The 9745-nt window shown below is 35.6% G+C and overlaps 1 pseudogene; it reads right to left on the reverse strand.

Annotated features, from left to right (window-relative positions):
* Positions 1-1334: 1334 nt before the first annotated feature.
* On the reverse strand, positions 1335-3222 carry LOC149237920 (putative LRR receptor-like serine/threonine-protein kinase IRK; annotated as a pseudogene).
* Positions 3223-9745: the final 6523 nt, after the last annotated feature.

Genomic DNA, 9745 nt, shown 5'->3' on the forward strand with positions numbered 1-9745 from the left:
CTATTTTAGTTTTCATAATTAATTAAATATAAGTTGATATATTAGATTTAAAATTTTAATGTTTTTTTATTTTTATCTTTTTTATTTTTTTGTTTTCTTGGAAATATTTAGGCAAGATCCACAAAGAAACCAAGGATCCAACACCACCACATGTTACATAATATTTTGTCACACTTCCCATCCCATATCATGAAGCATCAAAATGATGAAATCTATCAATGTATGGACCATGAAACATATACAAAAGCATCGTTGAAGGAAAGAAGAAAACTTGCCCTGAAAGAGTTCTAAAGAAACTTTCCTAAAAACCTTGTTTTCGGGATCAACGCATTTTGCACCATCGGTGACCCATGCTGGTAACTTGTTGCACTATACTAGACTAGGACTTCCAACATGAATTTTATAAGGAAAACTCGTGTTGAACCTCTTCAAGCATCTTTTCCTAAAGTGGAGGAGAAGCTTCTATTACTAGAAGTCTCAAGAATGGTGAGCTGGTTACAGGTGAATAAGGATTAGAGCGAGATATCCAATTCTTGGTCCTTGACCCTAATTTAATGGATCTTTCCCTTTAGTTTTGGAACCTATCCCTCCTTTTATGGATCCTTAACTCCCTCTCCTTCCCTATAAATGAGATCCCTACTATCCACAACGGGTTGGCTATTGCTTGATTGCCTTCTTAGTGTTGAACTATGCCTGAATGCTGCCCATTTCGCTAAGGAGATAGGAGTGCTTCAAGTTTAAGGCTAGGACTTGGAAAATAACCTAAAGGAGGCTTCCAGAATCAAGGCTTAAGTGGTTGTAATGCTCCCTTGACCATTCTATTTATAATACATTATGTGTTTTCTTTCCATAAATGTGTCTATCATTGCTCATTTAGTATAATACTTTATCCGTTATATGGTTTATATTGGGACAATTTTTGCTATGTATGCATTTCTTGTCTCAACATGATTTTCCTTGTAGGTATTGATCTACATCAACAAAGAGGATATTGAGCTTGGAAGCAGAAGAAAAAAGGATCATCTATCCTCTTTTGTGATTTCTGGTATAAACTAGGAAAGCTTGCACATATTTATCCAGTTTGTTGTTAGATCCTCCCATAGGATAGAGGGATCATTTTTGTCTGGAGAAAGGATTTCTAGCACAACACCATGGATCATGAGCAAGATAACTCAAAGAAACAGTAGTCACCTACTACCAAATCCGCACCTTCAAACTTAGCATAGCCTTATGTTGGGCCATCTCAACCCTTAGTAGAGGACTCTCATTCTTCCATCAATATTAGGCACATAAGTAAGTTGCATTCCCATTCTTCTTAAATAAGTTACATTCCTCTACTGACTTGCAAAATAATTTGAATCCACACAAGTTAGTGCCTTTCCTTCATCTAGTAATGACCACACATTGTCACATATGATCACAACATCATCCTCCATATATTTAACTGGCCTTCTGTCTGTAACAAGTTCTAACAACAACACCCCAAATCCATACACATCATATCTTTCATTTATCTTAAGGCTCTGACAAGAAAATTTGGGTGCCATATATCCTAATGCACTCTGTATTTTACTACTAAGAATGTATCTATCAAGCATGGGAAACAACATTGCAAGGCCATAATTTGCAACTTTAGGGTTGCAATTCTCATCGAGCAAAATATTGATGGATTTTATGATATAGTGTATGACTGGTAGTCTACAAGCATAGTGAAGATGTGCAAGCCCCACTGCACTCCTCATAGCTATATTAAACTTATTTGACCAACTTAACGGGGGATATATTTGGGATATTTCATGGAGTTGACTATACAAACTTCCACTTTGAATCTAGTCATATATAAGAAGCTATAACTGAGGTGTACAATAGTAGCCTTGTAAATTCATTATATTTGGATGCTTGACTTTGTGCAAAAGTTTTATCTCCTTCTCAAAGTATTCTTGTGATTTAACCAAATTTGGAACCATCATATTCTTTATAGCAACTACTCACTCATCCCCTAGGATTGATTTGAACACAATTTAAATATCTCCCCTTCCAAGCTCACAACATTTGTTAATCAACGCGTGAGAACTAGTCATCCAATCCGTCGATGCATGATCAAAGTTGGGTGTAAACATAACCAGTTTTCCTAGAGCCATATCAGTGGATGGGGACTAAGAAAATCTATCAAGCATAAGATTCATCGATTTTGAATTGGAATGGTCTTTTATATTCAGTATAGTCACAACAACAACACCAAATGCAGTCGTACTTGCTGCAGATATTGCAATTGTTGTAGAAACACATTTGCAGATATTAAAATTCTACAGATATTCTTGCAATCTTAGCTTCTGCAGATATCACATTTCTGCTGTGTGTATATCTAATCACATGAATTCCTCCTCCGGTTGGACTCCCTCTCATATTTTGATTTATAACTATTGGGTTAGACATAACCATGGGACAAGTAACATTCACTCCCGATCCACATAGGCCTGCATTTTATTTGAAATAATTCTTGTTTAATGTGTTTAATATACGTCTTGTTGGTATCCTCCCTTTAAGTTTGTTGTGTGAAATGGTTACCCATAATATATGACCCAAGTTCCCTAATTGCTAGGGTAATTCTCCAGTAAGATTGTTCATTGCCAAATTAAGCTTTATCTGTCGACTCAACTTGGATAATTACTTGGGTACATTTCCAATCAAACTATTATTTTCTAAGCTCAACAAAGCCAAACATGAAGATTCACCAATTTCTGTAGGAATTCATCGAGATGAGAAATTTCCATCAGTAGCAACACTAAAAGAGCATTGGCATTACCAAGTCCCACATGTATGGATCCAAACATATGATTGTAACTTAGATCCAAAGACACCAACAAATTCAAATTACCAATCTCCGACATAATATTTGAGGTGATAAGGTTATATGAGAAGTTCAATAGCTTTAAATTGGAGCACTGAGTGATTTATGGAGATATTTCCCCACTCAACTTACTATGTGAAAAATCTAGTTCTTCCATAAATTGGTATAATTTTGTGAACCATCTTGGAGAATGCTTCCACTAAGAAAATTTCATGATGGATATATGTTTTTTAAACCCAACAAAAGAAATCACCAGGAATGCTTCCAGTAAAGCCATTCCTACTGAAATAAACCGAGTAAAGGTTACTACAACTTAGTAAAGATTCTAGAATGGGTCTAGAGAGATTACTATATGATACATTTATGAGCATAACATTTAGTAGGAAGGATGTTGGATTAATGGGTCCTGACCTAGCTTCAGACTTAGTTGCGCCAAACAAATCCCTACACTACTGTCCCTTTTGGCATCAATCCACGGAGCACGGACTCATGTCCTACCCGAAGCAGTATGGGGGGATGCTGGGACCAAGTTTCCGCACCCAAAGATTATCTTGATGTCGTTTTGTGCCCTAAATCTACCCTCACGTAGATCGATAAGTCCTTATGTCTTATCAATGTAACTCCCTTTAATTAGCCTCTAGACCTCCGCGAAGGTATACGACTGCCTTATGCGGACATTGAACATGTGACTTAACTAGTTATGTACCTTGTAGATTACTCTTAATCCCATATTTACTCATATTTGCTTAAGTGTTCGATAACTTTAACATACAACTATATAATCTTCGCGTAATCACTTAACATCATTTGTGTTCGTATAACAATATAAATCAAGTAAGTTCACGCATCAATACATCATTATTTCATAGAACCATTATTCATCACATCATAAGTACATTTATACATAATAGAAGTAAAGAGATAATCACACGTATTTCTACCACAATATTCTTTATTAATATTCAATTAAGCTTATAGACTCAAGACTTCCCTGTGGACTCAGTTGCGGACACTACTCTAGGCCTCTACTCTCACAGCTATAGAGCCTTTCTTCTTACTCTTCTACACTAACTTAGACTCCTTTCATCATACCCATAAACAACTCTACTCTTCTATCATGCCTTACACTCTCTAAGACACACCTATATCTACAATCCCATGGTCCGTGGACCATGGATAGATCTTCAAAAAGCTGACTTAACTTACATAAAGAAGGGTAAACCCCTTTTTGACTCTTTTACTATCTACACGCTCCATGAAAACAATTTGCGGAGACTTTACATCCTTTTACATAAAACTTGGGATCTTGCCCCAAAACTTGGGCTTTTTCCCCAACATTGACCCTGGGGACCCCAACCCAATAGGTCCCCAACACAAATATCGTGACTCGCCCTCGAGTCACTCAGCTGGTGTGGAGATCTTGCTACGAAGATCCCCCAGCTCTACTTGTGCAATCACTGCTTCAACCGTGCTCTGTGTGGCTACTTGCTTAATCTATTCTACTGTCTGCTCTATGGCTAGTCCTGCACTGTCCTGCTTAATCTTCTGTTGTGTAGTCTAGAAGTTTGCCAACTTTTTCTGTATGTTAGCTGAGATTATTTAGGCTTCATCCAACCAAGGCCCCAACCTAGCCTTAAGGACTGCCTCTTTCTTCTACGCTGCTTCCACCTGTGTAAGCAATTGCTTAGCCTCGTGCAGCTTGGTGAGGCATTGTGCTGTAGAAATGGTGTGCATTGTCACCCTAATTTCATCGTATTGTTGTTGTAGCTTGCAGACCTTTTTATTTAGTACCTACCGGGTGGGATATTCCTGCAGGCTCGTCACTGCTTCCATGGCCTATTCAAACAGCACGCTGTAGTCCATAACTGTGACATCCACCGTAGAGACTCCATCTTTAACAGTAATGGTGCATGGCAACACTATTGCATAGGTAGGAGTGTAGGCAATAAATTCTGTGAAAGATACATTAATTGTCTAAAAAATCTCTTTATTTTGAGTAATTCCATATTTCATTATTTTCCCTGGAATGTCCCATGAGTCAAATGGTATCTGACAATCATTTTAAACATGAAGGGTATTGAGAGGAACACCCTTGGCCCCTCCCTCATTAAATTTTGAAGAGGTTTGATGATACAAAGGATTTATTGTAAAATAAAATGTATAGAAGAAAAGCTAATGCAATGTAACATTACATATGATAGGCTTTCCACATATAAGTTTCAAGACCCTAACTTTATGAACGAAATAGAATGAGCCATCCCTCCATGAAAAGAAAATTAAAATATTACCATCAAACTTCTTTAAATTCATTGAATCAAAAAGAGCGGAGGTTATGGAGATGCACACATTCCAAAGACACAAGTTAAAGCAACAAAGAACTCAAGGCATTTCATTTGGTTCTTGTCTAAATCATACTTCGGAAAAAATGCAAAAATACGAAAACACCATAAGCAACTTCCAATTACCCATGACACAGTTTTGATTATGCCCTTAAATTTAATGGCCCTTTTTTCAAGAAACCATTGCTAGCTCTTAGAAAGGGGAACAACATTTTCCATCACATTTCCATTACAGGGCCATTTTGACATGGGAGCAAACCTCCAACTCCATTTCTAGCGATATAAATGTAGACTATCAACTGTATTTTGTTCAGAGGTGGAGCATATCTATAGTAGTTCCAATGATGAATTTCATTCCCTGTGAGGGTTTTCCACCATAAACGATTCTTCCCCTCTGTTCTCTCTGTGAACGTTTATATGTTTCTTTTATAGATCAATATTGTAGTCATGTTGATGCCATGATTCTAGAAGTAGGGTCCAAGGGCATCACAAACAGGTTGCATCACATGTAACCAAAGTTATCTATTTTTAATTCAAGAGTATGAACGTGAACACAGAAGGCTAGATTAATAAAAATAAAAAACAAGGATCCTATAGTTCTAAAGCTTGGGTGTAGTTTGGATATTTGTACCTTGCAAAGTGGGACACCCTCACATGCCATGTCCTTTTGAGATATCATGACTAGAAATCTCCCCAACTACTACTCTATCTTAATCTCTTGCATTACAGATCATGCGAATATGAAAGAAGTATGAAACAACTTCATAGTTCTTAGTAGCAGAAATTATAAAATAAAAAGAGACATACACGTCCCTTTGAGCTTCTTAAGTTTCTGACTAGTTTGGAAGAGATACTATAAGTTCTCCATCACACAATAAGCTCTTCACCGTGAAAAATAATTCCAAGAAAATGAACATACAAGGAGAGAATGTGGACTCCAAATAAATGCAACGTTGTATTTTACACTGAGCGCAACCACATTAGAATAAAAAATATGCATTATAATTGAGCCCAACAACCTCATAATCAAGGAGAGGAAAAAAACCAATAGAATATTGTAAATAATATTCTACTTTTCTTTGAGAAGTCAATGAAAAAAAAGTAGAATAATATGAAAAGCAAAAGAGAATGCAAGCATGTTGAGTACCTTGGTCCTGGAATACAACCTAAAACTGCTTTTGCTTGGTTAACAACTCATCTTCCTTAGATGTAAGAAAACAGGTTAACAACCTACGAACCACATGCACCTAGCAAAAGTGAAAGTCGATACCCTTACAAACTACTAGTGGGTTGTTCCAAGTGGGGTGCTTTTCCTTCAATAATGGTGATGCATGAGCTTGCATTTGTAGATAGCATCTAGAGATCATCGTCCCCATTACTGATTTGACAAGTGAGTTATGATATACTTTTCAAATTATTTTAAAAATGTTGATTACCTTAACCAACATTATCATTATCAATTAGAGGGATATCGGAATATTTGTTTGGAAACTTCTTTTAAGTGCAAGGTAGAAACCATGAGGCCCTTTTAGTTCCTTTTGGGGTGTTGTATGTTCATAATTTTTTAAGAATGGTGTGTTAATTGTGTTCAAAATGAACTTTCAAGGGAGAAGAATTGGTAAACCCTACACACTACCCCAGCTTAAGTTTTTTTTCGCCTAATGTAACTTATTTTTAAAAAGTCAGATTATATGTGTTCCCCACTCACCACAACAACAAAAACAGGGTAAAGAAAAAATATCCCCATGATGCAATAAGCTCTTCATGATGCAAACCAGTTTCAAGTCCATGAACATACAAGGATAGAATGTGGATGTTGATTAAATATGAGGCTATATTTTATCCCTCTGCCCAACCAACGTGGAATGAAAAAAAGGGCAACAAACCAAAGAATAACATAAATAAGTTTCTATTTTTCTTTGAGAATTCAATTAAGAAGAAGTAGAATAATATAAAAAGCAAAACAGATTTCAATCATATTGAGTACTTTGGTCCTGGAGTACAACCTAAAACTGTTTCTATTTTACTAACAACTCATCTTTCTTAAATGAAAGAAAGCAGGTTAACAATGCAAGTCCCAGAGGCCCTTGGCATACATGAAAGTCTTCCTCCTTAAAGATCACTAGTGGCTTATTCCAAGTGGTGTGGTTTTCCTTGAATAATGATGATGCATCAACTTGCATTTGTAGATATCTATCAGTAATGGTTGTCCCATTACTAGTTTGACAATCAAGTTATGCTAAGTTTTTCCTATTGTTTTAAAAAACCTTACTTCCTTAACCGGAATTGTCATTATTGTTTAGAGGGATATCATAATATATCTTCGAAAGATTATTTTAAGGATAGAGAAGACACATGAGGCCCTTTTAGTGCCTTTTGGGGTGTTGGATTTTCATAATTTATTGAAAAGAACTGCATTAATTATGTTGAAATGAACTTTCAATAGAGGAGAATTCGATAAACCCTACGCAATACCCCAAGTTGAGCTTTTCTTAGCCTGATATAATTTATTTTGTTTTAATTAGATTCCATGCATTCTCCACTCACCCCCAACAAAAAAATGGGGTAAACACAAAAATTGACCAAAAAAGGAAAAAAAATTGCAAGAAAGAGGGCATTGAGTAGATTTGGGCATACCAACTTAGCTATCTCCTTTCAGAAAATTGTACGAGCTTGATTGTGTAATAAGCATTGTATAGTGCAATCTCCTAATCCTTATCCCATCCCTTCTAGCTCCATCCACCCAGCAGTGGCATGGATTTTTTCACTCGTGTTTTATTCATTGAGGCATACTTTCCTAAATCACTGCTTTCGGGATTCGAACACTCGCCCTCATCTCCTACCTCTATTACTTTTTTCTCAGAATCTGTATCAGAAACCACATTTTTTATGATAACCGCATTTTTCTTTCACTCTATGAGCTTGGTGAAAAATTCATGGCTGCTCTTGGTGTCTCGATAATTACAGAGTAACCAAGCTACATCTCCAAATTTTTATTATCACTATTGGGCTTTGCACTGTGATCCAAAATCCTAGCTGGTATTCTTCGTTTTTCGATGCCCACCTTCTCTGAACTATTGGAGTTTTGTTTTTCCTCTGTAGCGCATGTTCTTAGCCTTTTTCGTCACTTGGATTTGGAGTGACCAACATCTTCCATGATACATTAAGTGAGCTCAAAACAGGGAATAAGGTCTCATGAAACAATTATTTTGAATTACCACACATAATATCACAATATCTATGGGGATGTTTGGATTCTAAGGGGATTTTTGTCACCATTGGTATGGTTTCATGATAATATGGTTTATGGGTCTCAAGAATGTACTATTTTCAATGAGGAGAAAAAGGGTCTTGGGCTCCAAATAAAGATTCTGGTGTTCAAGTAACATGAAGTAACTCTCAAAAAATTACATATATACTTTCTAAGAGATATTGGGATTTCAACTTGGATATGGGAGTCATGGCATGCTATTCTACATAAATAGCAACAAGAATGGTGACGATGTATGGTTTTCTAGTAACAGTGTGTGCATATTCTAAGAATGTGAATGCGCTATTAGAATTTGTGCACATTTTTTGTAATGCATATATCTATAGAATTATTTTTATAATAATATAGATTTACACTAATCTAGATTTATATTAATTGACAAGTTTAAATGAACATATTTTGAATTCAAATTAATAAAATCATTGTCTTTATGAATCTAGTGCAATAATCAACCATGATATGTAACAACACCACAAAATCCCTAGAACGGTAGTGTGTCATCTCTCTAAGATTTGAGGAACAAATTCTTCTTAAAGTTTCAAACTCTTTTTCTTGCCCCTTCTTCCAAATGGAGTATAAAACTATTATATATTGTAAACTTATACTTTATATTGTATAAAATTGTTATAATTTTAGCATAATGGATGGATTCATAGACCCTTTAAAGGGGGTTGTTGAATCTATTTCCTAAATTTTAACATTTCAAACATATTTAGAAGAGGGACTCTAAATTTTAACACTGTAGATGGATTCAGAGACCCTATTGATGGATTTAGAGGACCCCTTAAGGGGGTTGCTAAATCCATATGCAGTGTTAAAATTTAGTGAAATGTAACACTTTAGTATCAAAATTGCAATTTTCCATTTATGGAGTGACACAATTAAAATGACCAGCATAAGTGACTAATTCATATACTTGGTGTATTTGTTAGTGGGTGATATTTTTATTCTTGGACTATAGTATTCATTTATGTTAATCATTTTTTATTTTGTCACTTATTATCTAGGCATACATTTTAGTCCTGGACTAAATTAGTTATTTAAGTTAGTCTCTTTTATTTGGGCCACTTATTACCTAGTCATTTATTTTATCCCTAGACTAAATTAGTCTTTTAAGTTAGTTGCTTCTAGTTGGGTCACTTAAAATTTCTCAATTTTAGTAGTAATTCACTTGAAATAATTATCGTGAATAACATTTTTAGTCATGTAGTCATGAATCTCTTATTTTTTACTAGTTCTCTCTATCACTCTCCCTCTCTCTCCCTCTCTCCCCCCTCTCTCTCT

The sequence above is a fragment of the Pinus tabuliformis genome, chromosome 8, assembly GCF_031772625.1.
Source record: "Pinus tabuliformis cultivar Carrire ecotype Pingquan chromosome 8, CPIR1, whole genome shotgun sequence".
In the NCBI taxonomy this organism is placed as follows: Eukaryota; Viridiplantae; Streptophyta; class Pinopsida; order Pinales; family Pinaceae; genus Pinus; species Pinus tabuliformis.